Source organism: Lissotriton helveticus, chromosome 3_2 (genome assembly GCF_964261635.1).
Source record: "Lissotriton helveticus chromosome 3_2, aLisHel1.1, whole genome shotgun sequence".
In the NCBI taxonomy this organism is placed as follows: Eukaryota; Metazoa; Chordata; class Amphibia; order Caudata; family Salamandridae; genus Lissotriton; species Lissotriton helveticus.
Genome location: NC_136062.1, coordinates 406,574,332 through 406,601,075, shown reverse-complemented (window position 1 = coordinate 406,601,075; position 26,744 = coordinate 406,574,332). Strand labels below are relative to the sequence as shown.

Sequence of the window (26,744 nt, the reverse complement as noted above, 5' to 3'; positions counted from 1 at the left end):
CTATACATATTGTAAGATGTTCTTGCCGTGGATCGGCTTGTAGCCACAGAACTGGTATAGGTTGTAATAATGCCGTGTATCGGCAAGTCACCAGTTATCTCGGATATAATCCGCTTAGTAACTGGTGTATTCGTTACATAAGGCCGTGTATCGGCTGTTACCAGTTGCAATCACCTGGATCAAGTAGCGACTCCCATACTTTCTAGCAAATATTTCCAAATACATTCAATCATCAAAACTGTCAGTACAGTATAGTAGCCACATGAAGTCAGTTAACGAAAGCACAGAATATACATAATTGATTTACATTGCAAATTAAATGACTATTTTATCACTCTTTATCAGGTTAAATGGACCATAAGTTCTTCACCCATATTTAAGCCTAAAGGGCTCTTTGTCTGCAAATCAATATTATAGCGTGATTCCAGTCTACGCAATCTCATTAATCTATCCCCCCCTCTAGGGTTTGCCGGGACATGATCGATGCCATAATATCGCAATAGATCCCTATTACTTTGGTGTTGTTTGGCAAAGTGCCTGGCTACTGGATATGTTGTGTCTTTATTGGTAATGGCACGCTGATGTTCAAGAATTCGCATCTTCACATTATTGATGGTGCTCCCAATATATTTTAACCCGCAGGGACAGGTTAAACAGTACACGACATATGGGGTCTGGCATGTAATAAACTTCCTGATCTTTCTGGGATTTTTTAGACCTGGAACGTCATAAGACAGTACACGTCTACTATTCTCGCAGGCTTTGCATTTACTGCAGGGGAAGAAGCCTTCCATGTCTTTCAAGGTACCACTATTTTTAGATCTGGGGGGCATAAGATGACTTTGTACAAGTCTGTCTTTCAATGACTTTAACCTACGAAATGTTACCAGGGGGCGAGGTGGAACATCCTTCCCTATAATGGGGTCCAGACGTAGTATGTGCCAATTTTTTGCCAGAATACTTCTTAGATAATCGGCATTGTCGGAAAATGAGGTTATCATTCTAAATGTATTACTTACTTCCGACTGCACTTTATTATCTTGCTTGCTCAGTAGATTGGCTCTCGGGATTTTTAAAACTCTGTGGAAAATCTGATCTAAGAGAAAAGGATCATATCCTCTGATAATGAATCTCTTAATGCTTCTCTTGCAGTGTATACAAAGTCAGATTCCCTTGAGCAATTACGTCGTAATCTGAGTAATTCGCCATATGGAATACTGCGAATCAAAGGCAATGGATGACTACTTTTGGCATGTAAGGTGCTATTACCCGACGTAGGTTTTCTGTACAATGATGTTTCTAATGTCCCCTCATTTATAAAAACCTTCAGATCCAAATAGTGTACTTCCTTTCTACTCATCTCACTGGTGAACTTCAAATTCAGATTGTTCCTATTCAGATCCCTGATAAAATCTTCTGCCTCTTTGAAGGAGCCCCTCCAAATAACAAACAGGTCGTCTATGTAACGACGCCACACAACTATATGTTCTGCCCATTTGGCATTATCACCCGCGAGGGCCACCTGCTCCTCCCACCAGCCCACGAATAAATTCGCGTAGCTAGGGGCGAAGCAGGTGCCCATCGCAGTACCGGATATTTGTTTGAAATAGTCATCCTGAAACATGAAAAAGTTGTGTGTTAGGCAGAATTCTAGCAGTTCAATGAGCATCACCCCATGTTCAGTATATTTCATGGCTCTTTGATCCAAAAAATATTTTGTTGCCTCTACACCTTGGGCATGTCGAATAGATGTGTAGAGGCTTATAATGTCAAGAGTTATGAGTATATAGGTGGTGTCCCATTTGATTGTGCTGATCTGTTCTATGAAGTCTTTGGTGTCCCTTACGTAAGACTTCAGCAGCACCACCAGTTGTGAGAGGAAAGAGTGGATATAGACTGAAAGATTCTCAGTGAGTCCTCCCTTGGAAGAAACAATCGGTCTTCCTGGCGGGTTGAAAAGATCTTTGTGCACCTTTGGTAATTGATAAAAAGTTGGTGTCATAGGTTCTAGGTTCCTCAAAAACAGGTATTCATTGGTGTCCAGCATAGATCTATTGCGCCACTTGTTTAACAACTCGTGATATAAGTTTATACTTTGTAGATATTCTCCCTTATTAGTTTTAGTATAACATAGAGGATCCATCAGTTGTCGCATTGATTCCCGACAGTATTGCTCTCTTGAAAGCAACACAATGTTGCCTCCCTTATCTGAGGGTTTTACAATAGTCTCATCATCACGACTCATCTCCAATATCAGATCAGATTGTGTTTGTGAGAGATTGTTTCTATTGGGAGTATATTTCTGCCCACTGGTTCTAAATTCCATGAGGTCTTGGATCACTGCATCCGAAAAAGTATCTATGGCGTCGTATGGCATAAAACGCTTAAAATGGCTGCCACTATCACTGGAGCATTGATGCGACTCCAATACCATCTTCTATGTCGTTGAAACACTGTAATGACGTACCAAAATACTGTGAAACGTAGTTAAAAGTAGCCGTCTCACGAGGCTTCGTGTAGACACTGACGAAGGACTTGCGTCCGAAACGCGTTTGTTTTGCTGAAAGCGGCTGATTAAAGAAATTCGGCGCTTACCCCCCTTGAGTGCTGCACTTTGTTCGTGAATGCAACGGAGTTTGAGCCTGATATTGAACGCGAGAGCCATCGCGTAGCAAGCACCCGCCGATGAGTGACCCGGGAATCTTGGTACAGTGGAGCGCGTATTTAATTGTGTACCGGGGCACCGCTTTGGAATTGTAACATTACGAGAGAGGAAAAGGGACACAAAAGGCGAGACGGCACGGAACTGAACACCGGTGTCGGGTAAGCCGCCTCTAGAACATTTTTCTTCTCTCCTTTTGGCTGCATAGCAACATTGTTTGGATATTCCAAAGTTGAAGCGTGGGGGGCAAGTAAGCCGAACACAGGGAGGCTTCCCTGTAAAAACCGCACTTTCAGCATGTGCGACGAAGATAATCGCCGAGAGGCGGCTCTCGATATTTTCAAGAAACGGACACTGCCAGTCACAGTGGCGTCAGACGCGGGAGCTGGGGGAACAGAAGCACGAGGTTCACTCCATAGCCTATTCCTTAAACTGGAGAGATGCACCGAAAGGGAGATTAGGAAGTGGTGGGAAGCCACCTCCCTAAAAAAATTACATGGATGTCGACAGGGTCCCACGGGGTCTACGTATCTACACGGTCCCCGCTTATGAGAATCCCGACCCTCAACTGCTAGAACTATGGGCAGAATTAACAGCAGCATCCTGTAAGGCTATGCTTGACCTTCTGGTCAAGTTTGCGTGGAGTGACAGAACCAAAATCATGCAAGAGATTGAAATGTTAGAAAAAGAAATTGCAAAAGACAATGATAATGCGAAACAAGAGCAATTGAGGGAAGAAATGAAGAAACGTCTTGTGAAATACGAATTGAAAATCAGGCAAAGAAAACAAGAAAAATTCGAACGAGACGAACGTGATTATGCCCTGGGCCGAATATTGACTTTCTCAAAAAAGTTTGATGCCCCACGAAAAGCACTCAAAAAGAAGGGAACAGTTCCAAATGTACGGGTAGAAACCTCTGAATCAGAAGCCACCGAAGAAGAGCAGTCAGGTGAAGAAACAGCATCAACATCGAAGGAGGTTTCCAAGACACCTTTTCACTTGGAATTCAATCTCATACGCCAAAGTTGGTTGCGGGGTGGAAAATCACGACCCCCAGAAAACGAAGACCAACCAGAAGAGGCGGTTGGAAGGGGAAAAGGCAAAACCATCTCTCAAACCCGCAAGAAGAGAGGGAATCGCTGGTAAGCACCAATCCCAACCTCACAATTATCAACTTGACCAAAAAAACTTTGAGCAAAGAGAAAGAAGATACCGACCTTCTGTCCTAATGAAAAACTGGACTACACACAGACGAGAATCGATCTGTTCAAACTCGTGAGAAAAATTAAGTTACATAAATTCTTCAAAATAAAACCTGTAACAACGGAGAATAAAAAGACAAAGAAAAAATCAATTATACAACCAACTGACACCTTATGTACGAGAGATCTTAGGATCATTGAGACAATGACAGAATTCGCAACCGAACACACTATGGATGAAATGAACGATCCAATCATGAGAGCCAAAAGGATCCATATAGAACAGGAAGCACCTACGACTAATTTTAAGGCATCGTCGCAATTCAACGCACAAATGCCATACGACGCCATAGATACTTTTTCGGATGCAGTGATCCAAGACCTCATGGAATTTAGAACCAGTGGGCGGAAATATACTCCCAATAGAAACAATCTCTCACAAACACAATCTGATCTGATATTGCGAGACACAGGGCAACTCGGGTGAGAGGCGCTAGCGGGGCTGCGAGCGTGCAGGGACTCCAGGAACCAGGAGTCCCTGCGAGACCGTCTTCCAGCTTCCGGTCCGCTCTCCCTGCTGGCCCTCCCCCCGCCGGCTTGAGGAGTGAAAAGCTACCCTCACCGCCTTTTCTTTGGGAGAACTTTGTAATTTTGGCAGACAGCAGGCTCACCGTGAATCAACAGGACACCACCGGCGCTTATTTCTCCAGAGCCCACACCTCGCCGCACCCGCTCCGCGTGTGCCGCATCGCGTGCTGAGACACAGGGCAACTCGGGTGAGAGGCGCTAGCGGGGCTGCAAGCGTGCAGGGACTCCAGGAACCAGGAGTCCCTGCGAGACCGTCTTCCAGCTTCCGGTCCGCTCTCCCTGCTGGCCCTCCCCCCGCTCTCCACGCCCCTATAACCTCCGTTGCCCCTCCCGCAGCGCGGGACGCAGCTCGGGGCGAAGACCGGGCTAAGAGCGGGCCGTTTGAGGCCGTTCGAGGACGGAAAGGACTGGACTGGCCTACCCCATTTACATCAGGTACGGACTATACTTAACAACCCAAAGCAACATCTCCCACTGTACCCCTTTCCCAGCCCTAACTCCAAACATGAGTCACATGGAGACCAGGAGTAAAGTCAACCAGGCAGCCACCGCCAATACATCAACTGCCCCAACTCAGGGTACAATTGATAATTACTTCCTGAAAGCAGGCTCCCTCCTAATAGACGATATCCACTTATTGGAAAGACGCATCTCTCAGGAGATAGAGTGGGTTAAGCGCTCTTCGTTGGGTGCTATAGCTATGGCCAAAACCCCTGAAGATAGGCGCCTCGGAAACTTCCAACAAGATGGTCCTCAGGGTGGGGCGCAGCAATTTGACGGCTTAGACCTTACTGAGGACACACTAGGTGACATAGACGATATGAGTCTTTTGCCACTGCCCTCAAAACAGACTGCCCAACTGCCTGAAGTCATAAATCCGGGGGAGGCTACTATTGTATCAAACAGGGAGGAATCGAATGTAGCAAGCCTCAACACAATTCCACCAGGGTCACCTAGCACTAGTCGAGGAACACGGGAAGGGGCCATTCAAAAAAGGGTACAGGGGAAACATTCAAATAGGGGTAAAAAGTCTAAAAATCTTACAAAACAAATAGGGAATACTCCCTCTCTACCCACCCCTGTCCACAATATTCAGGAGAAAGCTTCACCGGTGATAGCCATTGACCATTCGCAGCAGCCACAGTCCAATATCCCAATAGACTACACACCACTTACTGTAGATCAAAATCAGGAGTCACCTGAAGAGGATATAACTTTAGCAGATATAGGTCACCTCCTTAAGTCAATTATAGGCCCCTTAGAAGCACGCCTAATTAAAATGGAGGCAAGAATAATAAAGATAGAGAAAACTGCTATGCAGATCATGGACTCTTGGAAACCTGGGGCCCCTGGGTTTAGTCCACCCACCACTGATACACAACATAGTAGTAGCCCGGATATCCAAAAATCTGCAACATTAAATGCGATAGTGACTACACCCATAATAGGTGGAAATATCTCAAATACAATCACTAATCAACAGCTATTACCCAACTCCAAACCAGCCACAAAACCGACCTTTGGTCTACCCAAACAGCCACATCCAACAATTCAGCAAATAAATGCAGACAAGCCCATAGTGCTTCCTACCCCACAAGTAATGAACTCCCTAACACCGTCCTCAAATGTTAATCAGAACAGGGACAACCACAAAAAGCCAAAGGTGCCCAGAACGGTTACTGTAAATTTACCACCCGAGGTTGCCCCGTACACAGTCATCTTAGTTGGGGCACCAGAATTAAAAGCAGACTCCTACGAAACGGAAGAATCTCTAAAAAATAAGGTCATCAACTGGCTCTCAACGCACAGACCACTCCCTCGAGGCATGACCAGCGATATCCGCATGGTCAGAAGGGTCTCCTGGGTAGGTAAGAGTCCGAAATCAATCAGCGGTGATTGCCTATTGGTGAGCTTTGGTGACCCTGGAACAGCCACCTTTGTCTGCAATCCATCATTGGAAGACGAAGGTAGCAATATCCAGCCTGTTCCTCTATCCTTCTTTTACCCATCCAATGATCACACGGCCAAGCCTCCTAGCAGAAGATACCAGCAGAACTTTGGAGGAAACTGGCAAGGTAACCAGGAAAGAAGGAGGACGCCCTTCATCCAACCACAGATACCCCCATTCCGCCAAAACATATATAGCGACTCCCATGGATGGGAAACTGTCCCGAGAAGAAGGATGGGAGGGGGTGGATTTGGCAGAGTTGATCCGTGGCCCCAAAGAGTCTATCATCCACCACTTCTACCGCTGTACAATCACTATGACTGTCTCGAACTGGTCGATTGACAGCTGGCCTTTACACCCCGAAACCACGTAGAAGGTAATAATCCTCAGACTCGCTCCCCCCCAGTCTGTACCCAGGAGATGGGTACTTCCAGGGCTATAGATCCAGGCGATGCTCCACATACATCGGACACCATTAGAGATGCCCTGTTGGTAGATGAGAGGGAAACAATTAGATCCCACTGCCCTGAAAATACAATCTCTATGCCAAAGCAATTAGACACCCAAAAATCCCCACAATCTTTAAACATTCTCTCATGGAATGTCGCAGGCCTGGCAAATAAAGTAGACAGACACGCATGGGCGGAATTAATACAATCAAACGGTGTCTGTCTCTTCCAAGAAACTTGGTCAAGGGAGGAGACCCACTATCGGGGCTTCCATACATTCTCAATCCCTGCGGTATGGGGTGGGAAAAGCAGACCATCTGGGGGCTTGGAGACCTGGGTGGCCTCGGATACAGGATGCCGAGCCTCAAGATATCCAGTAGACTCCCCAGATATATTGGCCGTTGTTCTCGAATGGCCAGGCAAATTGAAGTTGATGGTCATTAATATCTACTCAAGGCCAGTCAAAAATGGGTCTACCTCAAAAACTATAGAGCTCCTCTCTTCCACTTTGGAGACTATCCCCGAGAATTTGTCCTACCTAATAGGGGGTGACTTCAACTCCCACTTTGAGCCCTTACCTGGTCTTCTCGATGGACCCTCCCTTGAGGAGGATTCGAGTTGGCAGGTTCCTCGGACGGAAGCACCTCCTCCCAGAGCATGGACAACTCTGGCAGTACAGATTAACACCTTCAATCTCACACATGGGCTGAGGGCTTGCAACGGCCGTACTCGGTCCGACATCCCCTCACAATGTACTTATAATAGACAAGGGAGGGAATCTAGAACTGATTACTTTCTTGTACAATTAAAGTCATGGAAAAGGGTGGTTGACTTTAAAATATCAACAAGACAGGATAGTGACCATAACACCCTGGAGCTAGACTATATGATCCCTTGCGAGGAAGCGATTGGCGAGGAGAAACAGACAGGGGGACTCCTTTTAGAGAACAATAGGAGACGGATAAAATGGGACACCCTCGCGTTTAGTGAAGAAAGGCTTACCTCCCTCTATGCTGGGATTATCCCAATTCTTGAGGAGGCTTTCAAACTAGGGGGCCTACCGTCCATTATGGAAAGAAATGAGGCCTTAGTTCAAAATCACATCCATTTGACCCAGAAGCTTGAACCAGTTTTTTTCACTAACGCACGCCCGAAAACACAAGGGCAGTCTAACAACTCCTGGTACAATCGCTCATGCCGTTTGGCAAAACAGGACCTTATCATGACCATAAAAGAGGGAGGTAGTACATTGGAGATTCAATCCAAAAGGCGCGCCTATAAGTCACTCCTGTACAACGCAAGACTCGAGTGGGACACACATCATTGGGAGAATCTGGCTGAGTCCCTAGCTAGCAGGGACTCCCGTAGATTCTGGAGAATCATTAATCACGGTTGCGCAGATCTTCCATCCGCAAGTGAGCCAAACATTTCAGCCAATGTGTTGCAAGATCACTACCAGGGGCTATACGCCCCCGAGGCAGAGGAGCTACAACCACCCGAAGCTAGTATCACCAGCACACGTAAATCACTCTCTTTCACCTTGAAGGACGTTGAGGTGGCCATAGCGAGTTTGTCACCTGGAAAAGCTCCGGGATTAGATGGGATCCCTGGCGATCTCTTCAGGCAGGAACCTGTGATCTGGGCTCCATACTTGATGGTCTTATTTAATGCAGTCCTAGAGGGAATGAGGCTACCAGATACTTGGCTGGGAGCAGAGGTGGTACCGATATACAAAAAGGGCTCACCTCTGCTCCCCGCCAACTATCGTCCGATTAGCCTCATTGATGTCAGCCAAAAGCTATTCGGAAGGCTGATTCTGGATAGACTCCAATGTTGGATGGAAGAAACCGAGATCTTGAGCCCTCTCCAAGCAGGTTTTAGGAAGGGTGTCTCCACAGTGGACCAAATACTGAGATTAAACATCTTATTCTGGAAAACTGCATATATAGAAGAGGGGTCATTGTATGCAGTTTTTGTGGATCTCCGTGCCGCCTTCGACCTGGTCCCTCGGGCCAGGTTGTGGGCGGTACTGGAGGACATGGGTGTCCCAGATGACATTCTACAGATTCTCGTTAGGCTCCACACTAACAACTACGCCCGGGTAAGGTTTGGAAAGGGAGGCAGGCTCACAGATAGGTTCCCTGTCCAACGCGGTGTAAGGCAGGGGTGTGTGTTGGCGCCGACCCTGTTTTGCCTGTTTACAAACGGGGTGATAGAGCACCTCAGTAAAATCGCTAATATTGATGCGCCACTATTGAACAGCAGCAGGGTGCCCGCGATCATGTTTGCGGATGACACCTTGCTGCTGTCAAAAACGCCAATGGGGCTGCAAAGGATCCTGGATGGATTCTTGGACTTTTGCAATAAAAGGGGCCTAGAAATAAACCCAACAAAAACAAAATTTATGATTCTGAGCCGCAAACATAAAAACTGCCCAAATCCACGTTTAGGGCATACACCTCTGGAGAGAGTTAATGTGATTGAGTATTTGGGCATAACACTCAATCACAACTTAACTTGGCTGCCGCACAAAACAAAAGCAACCACTAAACTAATCCAGAGGGCGGGTGCAATCACTAGAATCGCTAGAAAATCCCCCTTTCGCCCGTTGGCACCGGCAATTCAAATCTACAAGGCCCAAGCGCGGGGTGGTATTATCTATGGGGCAGAACTATTGGGCCATACACCGTTACACTCCATTCAAGTTGCTGAGAACAACTTTATTAGACAGCTGACGGCTCTTCCTTTAAGTACTCCACTCCTTCCGCTAAGAATGGACTTGGCACTGTGCCCAATTAGCGAAGAAGTGAGCCTCAAACCACTGACTTATTGGAAGCGCCTCTGGAGTAGTCAAGACCTAAGCCATTATAGAAGCGAATTGCAAGAGCTTCTTAGAACGATATCTGTATCCAAAATCCAATGGCTCATGTACATGAGAGACATGTGTATGACCCTCGGAATCCCAGAGCTATGGAATGATCCACAAGCAACATCGCTAAGGCTTCCCAGGAAAGCACTTTCCAAACTCTTCTATGGTTTCATGTTCCAGAGATCTATTACTTCAATTCGGGAGGGCTCCCTAAACGACATATTCATTAAAATAAAAGACACTTACAGTTTTGAATATGTCCTTGACACAATGTCTCCTGTATATGTTAGGAAAATTTATTTACAATGGAGATATGGCTCTCTTCCCTTGAGATCGCTTACTAAGAACTGGGACGAGAAGAGGGCCTCACCTAACTGCCCCGCGTGCAACTACAAACTAGAAAACGATGCTCATGTGGTTCTATTTTGCAAAGCCTATCGCAACATTAGGAGCTTTTGGCTTAAGCCATATTTAAGGAACTTGGGCTTTCGAACTTATGCCCCAGCCTATAGAGTCCTTAAAACTGATCTTTCAGCGCCCACAGTATTTGCAATGGCGAAGTTTCTGGCAGCTATGTGGAGAGTACGTGCAAGGATTATAAATGACTCCACTGTGTCTTGATCAAATTCTCCCTATAATATTTTTATGAATTTAACTGTAAAGACTTGAAATGATTGTATTTTAAAGATGCACTTTTTTCTTTTAAAAAGCTAGGAACCACTTCATGGACTTTAAATTGACTAACCCCTTTTACAGTTTTAAACATTGTATTGTTGATTGTTTGTACATCTTTTATGATCACACAGATCGAAATAAAGATTGTTATACGATACGATATTGGAGATGAGTCGTGATGATGAGACTATTGTAAAAACCCTCAGATAAGGGAGGCAACATTGTGTTGCTTTCAAGAGAGCAATACTGTCGGGAATCAATGCGACAACTGATGGATCCTCTATGTTATACTAAAACTAATAAGGGAGAATATCTACAAAGTATAAACTTATATCACGAGTTGTTAAACAAGTGGCGCAATAGATCCATGCTGGACACCAATGAATACCTGTTTTTGAGGAACCCAGAACCTATGACACCAACTTTTTATCAATTACCAAAAGGTGCACAAAGATCTTGTCAACCCGCCAGGAAGACCGATTGTTTCTTCCAAGGGAGGACTCACTGAGAATCTTTCAGTCTATATCGACTCTTTCCTCTCACAACTGGTGGTGCTGCTGAAGTCTTACGTAAGGGACACCAAAGACTTCATAGAACAGATCAGCACAATCAAATGGGACACCACCTATATACTCATAACTCTTAACATTACAAGACTCTACACATCTATTCGACATGCCCAAGGTGTAGAGGCAACAAAATATTTTTGGGATCAAAGAGCCATGAAATATACTGAACATGGGGTGATGCTCATTGAACTGCTAGAATCCTGCCTAACACACAACTTTTTCATGTTTCAGGATGACTATTTCAAACAAATATCCGGGACTGCGATGGGCACCTACTTCGCCCCCAGCTACGCGAATTTATTCGTGGGCTGGTGGGAGGAGCAGGTGGCCCTCGCGGGTGATAATGCCAAATGGGCAAACATATAGTTGTGTGGCGTTGTTACATAGACGACCTGTTTGTTATTTGGAGGGGCTCCTTCAAAGAGGCAGAAGATTTTATCAGGGATCTGAATAGGAACAATCTGAATTTGAAGTTCACCAGTGAGATGAGTAGAAAGGAAGTACACTATTTGGATCTGAAGGTTTTTATAAATGAGGGGACATTAGAAACATCATTGTACAGAAAACCTACGTCGGGTAATAGCACCTTACATGCCAAAAGTAGTCATCCATTGCCTTTGATTCGCAGTATTCCATATGGCGAATTACTCAGATTACGACGTAATTGCTCAAGGGAATCTGACTTTGTATACACTGCAAGAGAAGCCATTAAGAGATTCATTATCAGAGGATATGATCCTTTTCTCTTAGATCAGATTTTCCACAGAGTTTTAAAAATCCCGAGAGCCAATCTACTGAGCAAGCAAGATAATAAAGTGCAGTCGGAAGTAAGTAATAAATTTAGAATGATAACCTCATTCTCCGACAATGCCGATTATCTAAGAAGTATTCTGACAAAAAATTGGCACATACTACGTCTGGACCCCATTATAGGGAAGGATGTTCCACCTCGCCCCCTGGTAACATTTTGTAGGTTAAAGTCATTGAAAGACAGACTTGTACAAAGTCATCTTATGCCCCCCAGATCTAAAAATAGTGGTACCTTGAAAGACATGGAAGGCTTCTTCCCCTGCAGTAAATGCAAAGCCTGCGAGAATAGTAGACGTGTACTGTCTTATGACGTTCCAGGTCTAAAAAATCCCAGAAAGATCAGGAAGTTTATTACATGCCAGATCCCATATGTCGTGTACAGTTTAACCTGTCCCTGCGGGTTAAAATATATTGGGAGCACCATCAATAATGTGAGGATGCGAATCCTTGAACATCAGCGTGCCATTACCAATAAAGACACAACATATCCAGTAGCCAGGCACTTTGCCAAACAACACCAAAGTAATAGGGATCTATTGCGATATTATGGCATCGATCATGTCCCGGCAAACCCTAGAGGGGGGGATAGATTAATGGGATTGCGTAGACTGGAATCACGCTATATTATTGATTTGCAGACAAAGAGCCCTTTAGGCTTAAATATGGGTGAAGAACTTATGGTCCATTTAACCTGATAAAGAGTGATAAAATAGTCATTTAATTTGCAATGTAAATCAATTATGTATATTCTGTGCTTTCGTTAACTGACTTCATGTGGCTACTATACTGTACTGACAGTTTTGATGATTGAATGTATTTGGAAATATTTGCTAGAAAGTATGGGAGTCGCTCCTTGCTCCAGGTGATTGCAACTGGTAACAGCCGATACACGGCCTTATGTAACGAATACACCAGTTACTAAGCGGATTATATCCGAGATAACTGGTGACTTGCCGATACACGGCATTATTACAACCTATACCAGTTCTGTGGCTACAAGCCGATCCACGGCAAGAACATCTTACAATATGTATAGAAGTAACCGTTCATTCAGAACGCTTAAAATGGCTGCCACTATCACTGGAGCATTGATGCGACTCCAATACCATCTTCTATGTCGTTGAAACACTGTAATGACGTACCAAAATACTGTGGAACGTAGTTAAAAGTAGCCGTCTCACGAGGCTTCGTGTAGACACTGACGAAGGACTTGCGTCCGAAACGCGTTTGTTTTGCTGAAAGCGGCTGATTAAAGAAATTCGGCGCTTACCCCCCTTGAGTGCTGCACTTTGTTCGTGAATGCAACGGAGTTTGAGCCTGATATATATATATATATATATATAGTTAAGAGTTTTACTAAGGCTACGTTGAAAGTTGTTTCCTTCACAGGCTCCTCGCTCCTGGATACTTCTCTGTTGCTCTTTACAGCCGGAATTACATTGCCAGAAATACCGAGACACCCCACATCAGGTGTGAATAGCTCACGCCAGTTGCACTGTGGGACTTGCAGTTTTAAGCATTAAAGTTCCAGTTCACCAGTAGCAAAGCATGTCTAGTGCGTGGAGCAGCGGCAGCAGCGCGCACCAAAGCGAGGCGGTATTGGATAAAGCTGCCTAACTGTGCAGGTGAAAAACACTATTTAAAATAAATTTAAAAAAATAGGGGACCATACTTGGTCCATAGTCGTGGCGACAGAACCCCGTATACGATCTAATTCAATGAATTATTAACATTATTTTCACTTTTAAGTAAGTTCCACTCACCTGCTGCCACTTGGGGATCCGATCAGACACAAAAAGATCATAATTTCAGCCGCAGCATGTTAACACGGGGGGCTCCAACCCGCCCTGCTGCTGCCGCTCCATCTGCAGAAATATTTAACACCCGGGGTAGAATTTCGTCTTCGCCGCCACTATGCCTCCGCCACGCCCACCGACAGGGCAGTTCGTACGTTCACAGTATCCCGATCTGGTCACCCCTGCAAGCAACAGTTGCCCTTGACCCCAGGCCGCCGAAGACAACGGGTTCTCCTCACCAGCTGCATTCACGGGCATAAAAGGGGGAGTGAAAAAAAACTGTGGGGTCGGGGCTAGCAGCCTCACAAGTGCCGTGCACTCAGATCCAGCCCAGAGGAAGTCCGGGAAAATAAAAATAAAGTAAATATTGTGCCGAAAGCCCCTCTGGCTGCCCCTCTCCCCGCTGCGCCCTGCAGCTGAGGCTGCAGACGGGATAAACACGGACCCGGAGCTCCCGTCACCTAAATTTTAATCCTCCGTGAAACACAGGCAGGCGCTACAGGCGGTGATGAGAGATTCAGATGCGCACACAGGCTCCTCCCGGCACAGGGTCGAGCCACAGCATCGCGGGCTGTGTGCGCTCTAAGTGCCGCAAGTGTGACAAAGTGGCAACAAGTGACGTGGGAGTTTTAGAAGCGGCACTGACAGCCAGACACAAGAGGCTGTAGGTGGGAGGGACCGGCGGGTGCAGAGAGACTCGAGAAGGGATGGGCAGCCTGTGCGGTCAAAGCACGTGCAGCGGAGCGGGCAGTGCAGCGCACTCATAGGGATGGGGCTCTGAACGGGGGGGCATGTGAGAGACAGAGTGTGTGCGAGCGAGGGGCACAGCAGAGGGAGTCATGTGTGAAAGATGTCATAGTGGGTCACAGTTTGGGAACATATTTGTGCCTGTGTTTGAGAGTTTCTGTATAAGTGTGCGTAAGAGCGGAAACCCGCTGGAGGGGATTTCTGACACGTACAGTGGGAAGGAAGCCCGGCCGCGAGAGCCCAGCTCGAGCTATTTAAGGACGGCAGGCACGTCCTACAACTTAAAGAAGCCTGCAAGAAGGGGGAGGGGCGGCCATGGGTGCATCAAACATTCCGATAGCCTGTGCAACTATGTGTGTCCGTAGGAAGTGCAGAATTCCTGTGCACCCGAGGAGAAGGGTGCCAGGATACAGACATCCCGAAAATAAAAATGCAAATAGCATGGCAGGACTGTGCCAGGGGAGGCGGCATGCATTAGCGCTGAAAGCACATTGGATTATATGCGCACACAAAAAAAACGCTCCAGTTATCCGACAGGAATTGGTGAAACAGCATTTAAGGAAGAACGCGGTTAATCTGCATAACCTATCTCTTTTCAAACTACATTTTCTACCGCAATATTCTGACCATGTGGACAGTCCAGCCATCGTCGCGATTTCCTTGGAGATGTAAGTGTCCTGAATTCTGGGACTATTTCAGATACTTACCTGAGCCCCTTTCATTTTTAGGTCTGGTGTAAAACAGTTTTACCTGTCACGCCAGCCTCGTTTAATATACAGATATATTCACGAATGGAGAGTTCGTCCATTTGTTTCATCAACTGTTATTCATATTTTCCTTCAGCCCACCGCAGCTTATGGGGTGGGTTAAGAGGCCAGACCATTGTAGCAGCGGTCTCTGCTGCACGGTGAATTACAGCACTTTTAACGATCTCGTGTGGACTACACAAAAGCCTAAATAAGTGCAGTAACAGGACTCGTAGGACAAAGCGTACAATTTCGAATGCTTTTTCCTTTCCCTTTCTGTTACTTTTTTTTAACAAAAATGAACTCACGAGTGTTGAAACTAGCTTTTTAAATTACAGTAATCGAATGCCAATCGTGCATTATCTTTCCCCAATTTGTGCCAGTGCGCCTTGAAGCTAAAAGGGTTTCTCTACCTGTTCTGACTACAACTGCGTGATAGGGACAGCTCACATTGTTTTAACCATTACAAATTTCCTAATGCAAGCACAGGACTGCCAAATGTAGTCACAGTTTCATTTTCTCTCTTAGGTTTGTGGCGTATGCAACAAAAATAGTAACTTGCACCAATGGTCTTAAGGCCAGACCAGCTGCTTCTGCCAACGCTTGTTTTTTTTCCACGGAGGCACCTGAATACGTACCATCTACAATTGTGCCCATTAAATAGAGGCCGATCACAACAATTAAAAGCACCCCACATCGGCGAGACTGATATCAACAGAGAATATGGCAAGACGTTAATAAAGTTCTACGTACAACCCAGAATCAACTGCTTCTTGGCGCTTTGAATTGAAGTTATTGACAAGCTCATGCATGGTACCCCTATGAAAGTAACACCCGACCAAAATTTGAGCTGGTGCAAAGCAGAATGAGCACACTTTCATATAGTTCAGCAGTGACTCCATTCTATGGAACACCTTCAGCCAATCCTGGATTTACTGCCACCTGTGCATTGCATTCTGGGATTTGTAGTCTTATTATGAACATGTTACACATTGCCTCCAAAATCCCAGCGTGGACATTGACGTTGGCCTAAACAGTCACTACCGGGTGAAGGCGTCGGGCATGACATTAGGCCAAGTGGTCAGTTAAGACAACAGACGCAAAGTCCACTCTGAGCTTAGTTGCCAATATTTTAGCCCAGAAATCCGAAAGAGAACTATAGACATTTAAACAGTCCAAACCATGTTGAAGATGAAGCCAACTGGAGTGCAAATCTCTAATCATCCACTGTTTAATCCATTAACCAGTTAACAATAATGCTATGCGTATAGGTTATATGTGATACTTACAGGAGAAGAGCCAATCGCTACGCAGTTGCTCTGCGCTAAACTTTCCAACAATTTCTTCAAAAAGTGTCCAAAAATTGCGCCTGCGAAGACCTAGGGCTGCGATAACTTCCACACGTGAGCAGCCAAGCACGGGGAGGTGCTCGCCCTCTCCTCCGGGATGGAACGCTGCACAGAGATGACGAGAAGTTCCCCCATAACTTCTGCAACCAGCTACGTTTTATTGCAGCTCCTTGGGGGAAAATCGAAAGTTCTCAGCCGCAACGGGACGAACTGAGCGCCACGAACTGAGCGCCACAAAACCCAGCGCTCGGTGAAACGCACCCAAGAAATCAAAATATTAGAGTCTAAGTGAACGCGGGAACTGCTGCCCAGCGGAGAAAGAAGAGAGCGAAGTTTGGTTGGCAGGCCCGCCCGCCCCTTTTTAATTGCGCTTTTTTCAGCAACAAAGAAGGCAGTTAAAGAGACAGTACCGCGCAGAGCACACAATGCGCCGAAGGGCTCAGCTGCGGGGCATCGGTCGCAGACCCGGGGCTGTGTTTATTGTTGTGCCCTGGGCGCTGGGGTCGCTTGTCTAGACGCTGTACAAAGGGGGCTGTGGGGCAGAAAGACAAAGCAGGGTTTCATCAAACTCCGCAGTGAATTGTTGCAGGGCGAGCACTTGTCCCTTAAAGTGCCACTAACGCTCCTCTGCCCCAGCCAGTGCCCCCTGATGTGCCCACCACGAAGCAACACGGGAACTTTACTCGGGTTCCACACTTACCAGCCGGCACAATTTTTATAGCGCTTCTCCGAATAGTTCTGTAGCGCTTCAAAATATGGGTCCCTTTTCTGTGCGCTCTGGTGCCGCCTGAACGGAAGTCCTGAGAGTCCGGACATTGAAAGGGGGGTGTAGCTCTGGGGTACGGGGTATTGAGCTGAAGTTCTGGTGGTCCATGGTCGAAAGGTGTAGCTGTGCTGAGTCCTAATAGCCCAATTAACGCCCCCACTTCCTGCGTCTCAGCACTGGCTGATGCAGCTTCCAGGGCGCACACAGCTCTTGAGCTGCTGTGTGCTGGCTGGGCAGTGTTTGGTGTCTTACCTCAGCCTCACCTGAGTACGACCACTTCCATGCCTTTGTGAACCCCTTGATGAAGCTTTTCCCCAACCTAGTCCCCCTTGAACACCCCCCACCCCTCCCGCACGGCCAATGTTTACGCTTGTATTTTACTTAGACGCCATGGTGGGAAAAGACATCTAGTGAAAAGGCATATCAGAAGTAGGGTTGCCACCTTTCCAAAAGAAACATTCCAGCCATTTGTTGTCTTAAGAGTCTGCAAAGGACTGTAAACAAAATTGTCTGTATTCATTTGTAACATGACTTTTCTCTCTTTGTTTACTTTAATTATTAGTCATGGATCATTATTTATACCCTAGAACACATGTAGAAGTATTTTCAATGTATATTTGCTGTTTAAAGTATGTACAGATAAAGGTTAACAATACCGGCCTAGTGTGATTTTGCATATTTTTGTACTGGCGGGGACATCAAAATACCGGGGGTGCCGGAAGAAATCTGGTCAGCTGCAACCCTAATCATGAGACTGAATGTTTGTTTCATGTTCAACAAATTATTTATTTCCTCCACCCTCCCTCCATTCCTGATTAAGCCATAGTAGCAATTATAAGGTACAAATATATATATTTTTTTATTTTGAAAGTTTTATATAGCGCAAACATGACCACTGACGGTATCAGAGCGTTTTACAAATTATGCATCATAGGGTATATTACAGATAATGCAACAAAGGGTATAAACATACAAAACAGAATAGATAAATCAACATATATGGTTTTGGTAGGTTTGGGTTTTCGGGTAACAAGGCTAATTTTAGGGTTCAATGTGGGTATGGGTTTTGGGGTGGCAAGGGTAATTTTAGGATTCAGGGTGGGTATGGGTTTTGGAGTGGCAAGGGTAATAATAGGGTTCAGGGCGGGTATTGGTTTTGGGGTGGCAAGGGTAAATCTAGGGTTCAGGGTGGGTATGGGTTTTAGGGTGGCAAGGTTATTTTAAGGTTCAGGGTTGATATGGGGTTTGGGGTGGCAAGGGTAATTTTAGGGCTCAGGGTGGGTATGGGTTTAAGGGTGGCAAGGGTAAATTAGGTTTCAGGGTGGGTATGGGTTTTGGAGTAGCAAGGGTAATTTTAGGGTTCAGGATGGGTATGGGTTTTAGGGTGGCAAGGGTAATTTTAGGTTTTATCGTGGGTAGGGGTTTTGGGGTGGTAAGGATAATTTTAGGGATTAGGGTGGGTATGGGTTTTGGACTGGCAAGGTTAATTTTAGGTTTTTGGGTGGGTAGGGGTTTCCAGGTGGCTAAGGATCATTTTAGGTTTTAGGATGGGTAAGGATTGTTGGATAGCAAGGGTAAATAGGTTTTAGTGTGGAGGTTTAGGGGTGGCAAGGGAAATTAAAACATTTAGGGTGGGTAAAGGCCGGGGTTTGCGGTGGTAAGGGTCATTATAGGGTTTATGGGGGTAAGAGGTTTAGGGTGTGAAGGGTAATTTTAGGGTGGATATGGGTTGGGGGTTGTGGGATTTTAAGGAAATGTGTGTGTATATATATATATATATATATATATATATATATGCTTCAGTGTGAAATGTAAGTATTTTACAGCGAAATATATATATATATATATATATATATATATATATATATATATATATATTCACTGAAAAAACCATAGGTTTCAGGAGTTATATAGTTAGGAATTAGTTTTTTAAAAAACTTTGAAATTCACTCAAAAAACTATAAGTTTTAGTGGTGTTATAGTTAGCTGGATATTTTACTCATACAAAACCAATGAAATTGCTCCTATATAGTTAGTTGTACTAACTATATTTCGCGCACCCGCAATCCACTGCTGATGATGTCACATATTAGATCATTCATGACATGGTCAGTGACATCACTGATGACATCTCAAATGACATCACTGATGACATCACTGATGCCTTCATCCAGTGAATGTGGTTTGCTTCGTTATTTAAATATGCATTATATATATAGCAATTTACATTGAAGAATGAGTGGATATATATAAATAAATATTTGGATGGAGGATTTAGTAGCAGTGTAATTGACTGTTTACTTGGCCAATTTATAATGTCTCACTAAATATAGTGGCTAGTGACTAAACTGTGTGAATATCTGTATCACTTTGTCAGTTGTTGTGTAAACTGATTCTACAGTTGGTTACTAGCTATGTGAAAGTCTATATTAGTTATTGATTAGTTAACTGAGTATTTGTATGGGAGTGTGAAAGTGTGTGTGGTTCGGTGGCGGGTGTGTGACTGTCCAAAGATGTGTGAATAGTTGATTCAGTAGATATATGAAGTTAAAACTACATGTTCTAACAGTTTGGGTGAGGGAATCTCTTTATTGGTGTGGTGATGAGCAAATATATTTCTCAAAGGTACAGGTCCAACAAACTAGAAAAATAAAAGGCAGTGTATGTGTCAGTTGTTGTATATAAATAAGTATACATAAGACACAATGATTGTGTGAGTGACTGTATGGATAACTGTATATTTGTAATAATGATTTTATAATTCACTAAGTATGACTTACTATCTAAATGAATAGAAGAAGTGGTGTTTGTATAAGTGTTTTGCTAAGTAAATATGTAAGTATGATCCATTGTTTGCATAAGTGAGTAGGATAACTTCATATGTAAATAGGATGCGTGCTGTTGTTTAATGTCGATATAGATGTATAAGTATTTTTGATAGTGTTCTATTGTTCATTGACAGCATGTATGAGTGAATCCATAGGTAAGTGATTAGATGTGTGTATACATCTATGAATCACTGAGTGGATTTTTAGATACTTGTATTGCTGTGACAATGGATTTAAATATGATACTCTGTATTTTACAAACAGTGATGAAAACTTGTAATAGTGTATGAAAAGGTGTATGTGATTGTCACGTGGATGATGTCATCAGTGATGTCATCAGTGATGTCATTTGAGATGTCATCAGTGATGTCACTGACCATGTCATGAATGATCTAATATGTGACATCATCAGCAGTGGATTGCAGGTGCGCGAAATATAGTTAGTACAACTAACTATATAGGAGCAATTTCATTGGTTTTGTATGAGTAAAATGTCCAGCTAACTATAACACCACTAAAACCTATAGTTTTTTGAGTGAATTTCAAAGGTTTTTTAAAAACTAATTCCTAACTATATAACTCCTGAAACCTATGGTTTTTCAGTGAATTTCAAAGTTTTTTTTAAATGCTAATTCCTAACTATATAAGGCCTGAAACCTATGGTTTTTTTCAGTGAATTTCAAAGGTTTTTAAATGCTGATTCCTAACTATATAAGGCCTGAAACCTATATTTTTTTCAGTGAATTTCAAAGGTTTTTTAAATGCTAATTCCTAACTATATAAGGCCTGAAACCTATGGTTTTTTCAGTGAATTTCAAAGGTTTTTTAAATGCTAATTCCTAACTATATAAGGCCTGAAACCTATGGTTTTTTCAGTGTTTTAAAAAAAAAATTGATTGGTTAACTGGCTTATTAAGTGTATCTTAGTGAATACATATATTAGCGAGTAATGTTTAAATATTTAAATATATGCATGAGTGATGTAATATGTGACGTCATCAGCAGTGCATTGCAGACGTGCAAGTTATAGTGAGTCCAACTAACTGTAACGTGGGAATTTCAATGGTTTTATGCGAGTAAAATTTCCAGCTAACTGGTGTGAAACCTATGGTTTTTTCAGTGAATTTCAAAGGTTTTTTAAATGCTAATTCCTAACTATAACTGGTGTGTAACCTATGGTTTTTTCAGTGAATATATATATATATATATAACATTTCTATGGCAAAATGAAACCCCTCATTTTGTTCCTTTTCAAATTAAATGTATTAAGTGTTACCACTTTATTCCAATCAAGATTCAGGTGTGCCATACTTTTGTCATAAGTAAGACTGTTAGCGTTCCAGTTGTTCTTTAGAACACTCTGGGACATTGTGTCATTGGGCTATAGTTGGGCTACATCTGGCTGATATTTGGGCTACATTTGTTTTTTTTTGTCTCTGGTGGCCATCTTTGGGCTACATTGGGCTACATTTGGGCTCTAACATATATATAGCCCAATGTAGCCCAATATATATTTTTTCAAAGTTAATTTTCGTAAAAACCACTGGAGCACATATCTTGAGACATAGCAAAGGCACATCGGGCTACCAGTCCCTACCATTTTGCCAAGTTTGGTGGAAAACCATTCAGCCGTTCGGGCTAAAAGTGAGTCCAACCGCCCTATGGAAATTAACATGGGGAAAACACGTTTTGGGACCCCCCTTTTATCTCGGCCCCCGCTTGATGAATCCCCCCCAAACTTTCAGGGAAGGAGCGGAGCGCCGCGAGGCAAAGTTAAGGAAAATTTCAGGAAGATTCTTCAACCGGCGCCAAAGTTATTCCCAATAGAATGTTGCGATTTCCCTATGGAAAACAATCCTAACTATATATACCTACTGGCTATCGCCAGTAAGTAATATATATATATATATATATATATATATATATATATATATATATATATATATATATATATATATATATATATATATATATATATATATAATCTGCAACACTGCCATTGCTTATGAACAAACCGAGCACAATATGAGAGAAAGGTTCAGAGAGAGGGGCTACTACCGCCAGGCACTGAAACAGGCAGAGATACGAGTGGAGCAACAATCAACAAAAGAGATCCTAGCCAAAATGACTTCTGAGAGAATCCCCAATGAAGCTACTAAAGAACCTATCTGGTTTATTACTAGATTCAGCAGCCGGACAGCCCAGCTACGTAAGATCTTGAAAAACAGATGGGAAATTCTTAGGCAGGATCCCGTCTACAGGAACAGAGTATGTACCAATACATCCATGACCTACATGAGAAGTGCCTCACTCAAAGACCTTCTCGTAAACAGTCATCTCCAGACGAAGGAGACAAATTGGCTCAAACAAGCTAAGTACTTCTGAAGGTGCGGCAACTGTAAAACCTGCAGACATAGCAGCACCTTAGACAGAACAAAATCACATTGGATGATTCCCAAATTGATCACTTGCAACACAGACTTTGTGGTATATACCATTCTGTGCCCTTGTGTCCTCTGGTACATTGGCTCCATAACTTTCCAAGTTAAAAAGTGAATCTTAGAGCACTGGAGGGCAATCACTAATAGAGACCACAGTTACAGCACAGCCAAGCATTTCTCTGAGAAACATGAGGGTGACTGAACTAAAGCCAGATTCTTTGGGCTAGACACAGTAAACCTCAACCCCAGAGGAGGCAACCAGCAAGCAGCATTCTGCGAATTAGAATCTCGTTTCATCCTACAGGCTGGCACAAAATTCCCAGATGGACTAAATGTAGATGAAGAGTTGTATTCTCATCGTTAGGTTAGACAAGCAGACATATTGGCAATTTTTGGCAGATCACCCACACCCCACCTCTTTCCCATACACACTTTTGTTTTGATTGTTTATCCAGAAGATGCGTTGAACCTTTTGCCCATATGATTGCATGAATGCGAACGTTGTAAAGCATTTCTAGACCTGGATCTGTTTATAACAGGGGCGACTTTGCTGATGTTAACTGTTGTATTCCTTAGTTTTTTTTACAGATACACGTAGCAGTGCTACACCTTGTAGCTAGACACCCTCGTGAAAATGATGTGCATCGGAGTGGATGGAGATGCCTCGGTTCCTCACTACTCCTAATCACCATAGCCATCACTATGCTGTCTACTATAGACTCTTGGACTCTGACATCACAAAGCTACACACTTGAGTCCGGGCAGCAACATCACACATCCTAACTGGGCAATTCAATCCCAGAGTGTGAATACCCGAGTAAGGTACTATATCTGAATCCCTGCCATCTCCTTGCTAGTTCTGTTGAACCAAAGATCACAACAACGGCTGAATACAACTATTTGATATCAGCCTAAAAGCAACAGCCCCTGTGGATACTGTTGCCTGAGTAACCCTATCCCACAGTAACACCCCGCGTACTGATGTACCAGTAGACACCACCAGCTATGAACTGGGCAAAGGATAGGGTCGCCCACTGCACCCCATATCAGCTCCTGTCACTCCTGACTAGGAATTAGAAATACGTACCGAGCACTCCATGGACTGCATTATGGGCACTGAGCAGGCAAATTCTCATGCAAATTTCACTTTGAATTGATTATGCATCATTTCATTGGTAATGTCACAATGTAAATTTGTACTGTTTTTATAAATATTGTTTTTATGTCTATCATCACATGTGATGGCCATAAATACCACGTTTCTCAACAAAGTAGGGGGAACAGAGGTGGGGGCTTTTTAAAGAGGTTGTGAGAAGTTAACCTGATATATGATGTTTCCAATTCTGGAACCACCTTGTATCAGTCCAAATATCCCCTTATGGTGTCTGGTTGTAAGTCAACCTTATAGACAAGCTATCTTAAGGGTAGCATAGACTAAGCAGCCTTAAAGGCTCAACTCAAGAGGTCGTGTTAAGCGAGTTGTTTTACCAATCACAGTCCTGTAATATCAAATGAAAGGACACCACACAAGTATATATTATAAAAATATATGTATTTATTACTAAAAATAATCCCCAGTACTCTTTATGAATAAAGGGGCACAAGCGTTAAATCAAAAGCACAGTATAACATACAAAGTTGCACAATTATGGATGAGGGCGGGGGGCCACTCAAACCATATACTAAACAAGTGGTATAAGAGATACCAATCGAACAGTGGTTAGGCCTAGGGCCTAGGGAATCGCTGGGAGCAGTCGGGACAAGCAATGCTGAAGTCGGGAAAAGCCCGCGGGATTCGGGTGCAGCGCTGAAAGCGCACGCATGCACCAATGTTAGCCAATGGTGCGTAAAAGTTACACAAATAGAGTTTAAGGACACTTCCGCTGAACCTAGAAAGACAAAACTTAAGACACAGACCCTAGAGGTGTGTACCAGTGTGGGAACACCGGCGTTGTAATGTTACCTCACCCACAGGAAGCGGGTGCACAGGGTCGAAGTAGTGTCGGGTTTCGTCACGCTGGTTCTTGGTGCTTGAAGCTGAAGAGGCTGCAGGCGCTGGGAAGGAAAAGTGTCCGGTGGGATCCAAGGGTGCATCAAAGTCGAAAAGTACCTGAAAGCAGAGGGGACAGAGTCTGGGTCACTCAGCAGTGACCAGGGTGGAACCAGGATGGAACCAGGCAATGTCGGGTGCAATCAGGTGGTTGTCGAGGAGCTTCTCTCCGCTGTCACGTGGGCTCTGGGGCATCTACGAAGTCCTGGAGCAGGTCACGATCTGTCCTACAAAGGCTCTCGCCGTCAGCGCTGTCGGCTTCAAGATTGGAGCAAACAACACTTGGCAAAAGCAATCCACGCGGAACCGGAAGATTGCTTCTCACTCAGACCAGGAAGGTCAGAGTGGGGGCTCCTTTTCAGGGGAGCTGGTGCAAGTCTGGAGCAACCAGAATCACAAGTTGTATTTCGTTTTTCGTTGGCACAGGGGCCACAAGCCGGGTGGCAAGGAACTGGCCAATGCGTTAAGCCAAAAGAAGCAGAAGGGCCCCACGCAGCACTCGTCAAGTGTGGAGGGCTGAACTTCGATGCAAGAGTGGCTCAGAGTTAGGGCTTCTCAAACCCCGGTGTACAGCTTCGAGGGTCACTCGTGGGCTGCACGGTCAGCGTCTCATGGTCTTTCCAAGATGGCATGCCCCACGCTTCCGGTCGCCTCCACGGGTCTCAGCTCTGCAGGGACTGTGAATCGGGCTGTTAGAAGGCAGGCAAGCTTGATCTCGTTGATCTCTGTTGCTCGAGTTTTGGCGGGAACTGCAACAAAGCAGACGTCAAGGTGCTGGATGGTGCCTGTTTGCACAGGGTGGTCACTCCTTGACCACAAGGGAGATTCTTCAGTCTTCTACGTCGAGTAGGATGTCAAAGGGTCCAGAGTTTTGTTTCTTATGTTTCATCAGGATAATCTGAAGTCCTTTGGCACTGATCCCATTCTTATACCAATCTAGGGGGCTGGATTACCTGCTAGGTCCCCTCCTATGGGTGGGACCCAGGAAGGGGGTGGTTACACCCCTTTCCTTTGATCCAGGCCGCGCTGGGTCGGGGGCTGGGGTGCCCCAGAACCGGTTTGGCCGGATTATGCAAGGGGCAGCCTTGTGCGCCCCAAGCAGTGTCTGGTTTCTTTCAAACCTCCCTGCTACAATCCACTATCTCCTGTCTGGGGGGGTGTGACACCTCCCTGCGACAGGAAACCCTTTGTCCAGGCCCCCTTGGCTGAGTTTCAGTCAGCTTCAGGGGGTCAGACTTGTGTCTGTGGCAGAAGCATCCATTTTGTGGATCTGAGGCGCTTTTAGAAATTAACCGCATTTAAGTAAAGTAACATGTCTTCTCCCTCTAGAGGGGTGGAATGCTATCCCCGTCGCCAGAACTGGCGAGGGGATAGTATTCCAAATCGTATGACACCTTACACGACATGTTTTGATAAAGCCAAACTAAAGTTGCTATATAACCGCGAGGATTATAATGCACTTAAGAGTATATGGTATGGCATTATCCTGAAACAGCTTAGGGATTTGTTCCCGACGGCTGCAGACAGGCTCAGCTCATGCTAGAGCTCCATCTCACACTAAACCACGCACTCTGCCTCCAGGATTGATGAGGCCTTCCATAGGAGTGGCTCACAGGTTTATATGTGTCCAGATATAGGTTTAGATATAGGTATACTATACCTAAGCAAGGGGTGATTACACCACCTTGCCCCAGCTGAGTGACCAGCCAGTTGTGTCAATTTAAGAACCAGCCAGGGGTGGCAAAAGATATGCTGCAGCCCCTGGTAGGCCTTGGTGGCACCTATGCCCTGAGCACCTATAGTGCATGGTACAGGGGCTGATAAGGAGTCCATTTCCAATTGTGGTATGTACCTAGGGTACATGGAATCCATTTTACAGAGAGAGCAGATAGCCTGGGGCCCTGATTAGCAGGGAACTAGGCCAACTAAGTCAAAAACCAGCTAAACACAAGGCAAACAATCTGGGGTAACCATAGTCAGGTAGCCACCTTCCTACAGAGGTCCAGGGACCAGGCCCACCTGAGTCATGCTCAACAAGAAAGATTGGAGCTGTTCCTCTAAGAATAGGAAGATAAGTCGTGAAGTAGTGTGGCTCACTGGTTAGAGGCGGCAGACCCGAGAGCAGAGGACGGCCCGGGACCAGGGTTCGATTCCCAGCGCGGCAGGTTTCTGGACCAGGGTCAGCGGACTCGATAATTCTCTCGCCTCGGTGCCCTCTCTGATCAGCGTTCACACTCGGCAACTCTGG

The 26,744-nt window shown here is 44.7% G+C and overlaps 1 protein-coding gene across 2 annotated transcripts in view; it reads right to left on the bottom strand.

The window, feature by feature from the left end:
• The window catches only part of PRR5L (proline rich 5 like), a 222,597-nt gene extending 205,808 nt beyond the window's left edge, over positions 1–16,789 (bottom strand). Inside the window, exon 1 of one of the 2 annotated variants that reach the window (XM_078684331.1) lies at positions 16,352–16,789. The gene's annotated coding sequence lies outside the window, so the exon portion shown is untranslated. Of the gene's footprint in view, positions 1–13,536; positions 14,421–16,351 lie in introns of those variants that run through there. The other variant, XM_078684332.1, reaches the window with a different exon arrangement.
• Between the last annotated feature and the right edge of the window lie 9,955 nt (positions 16,790–26,744).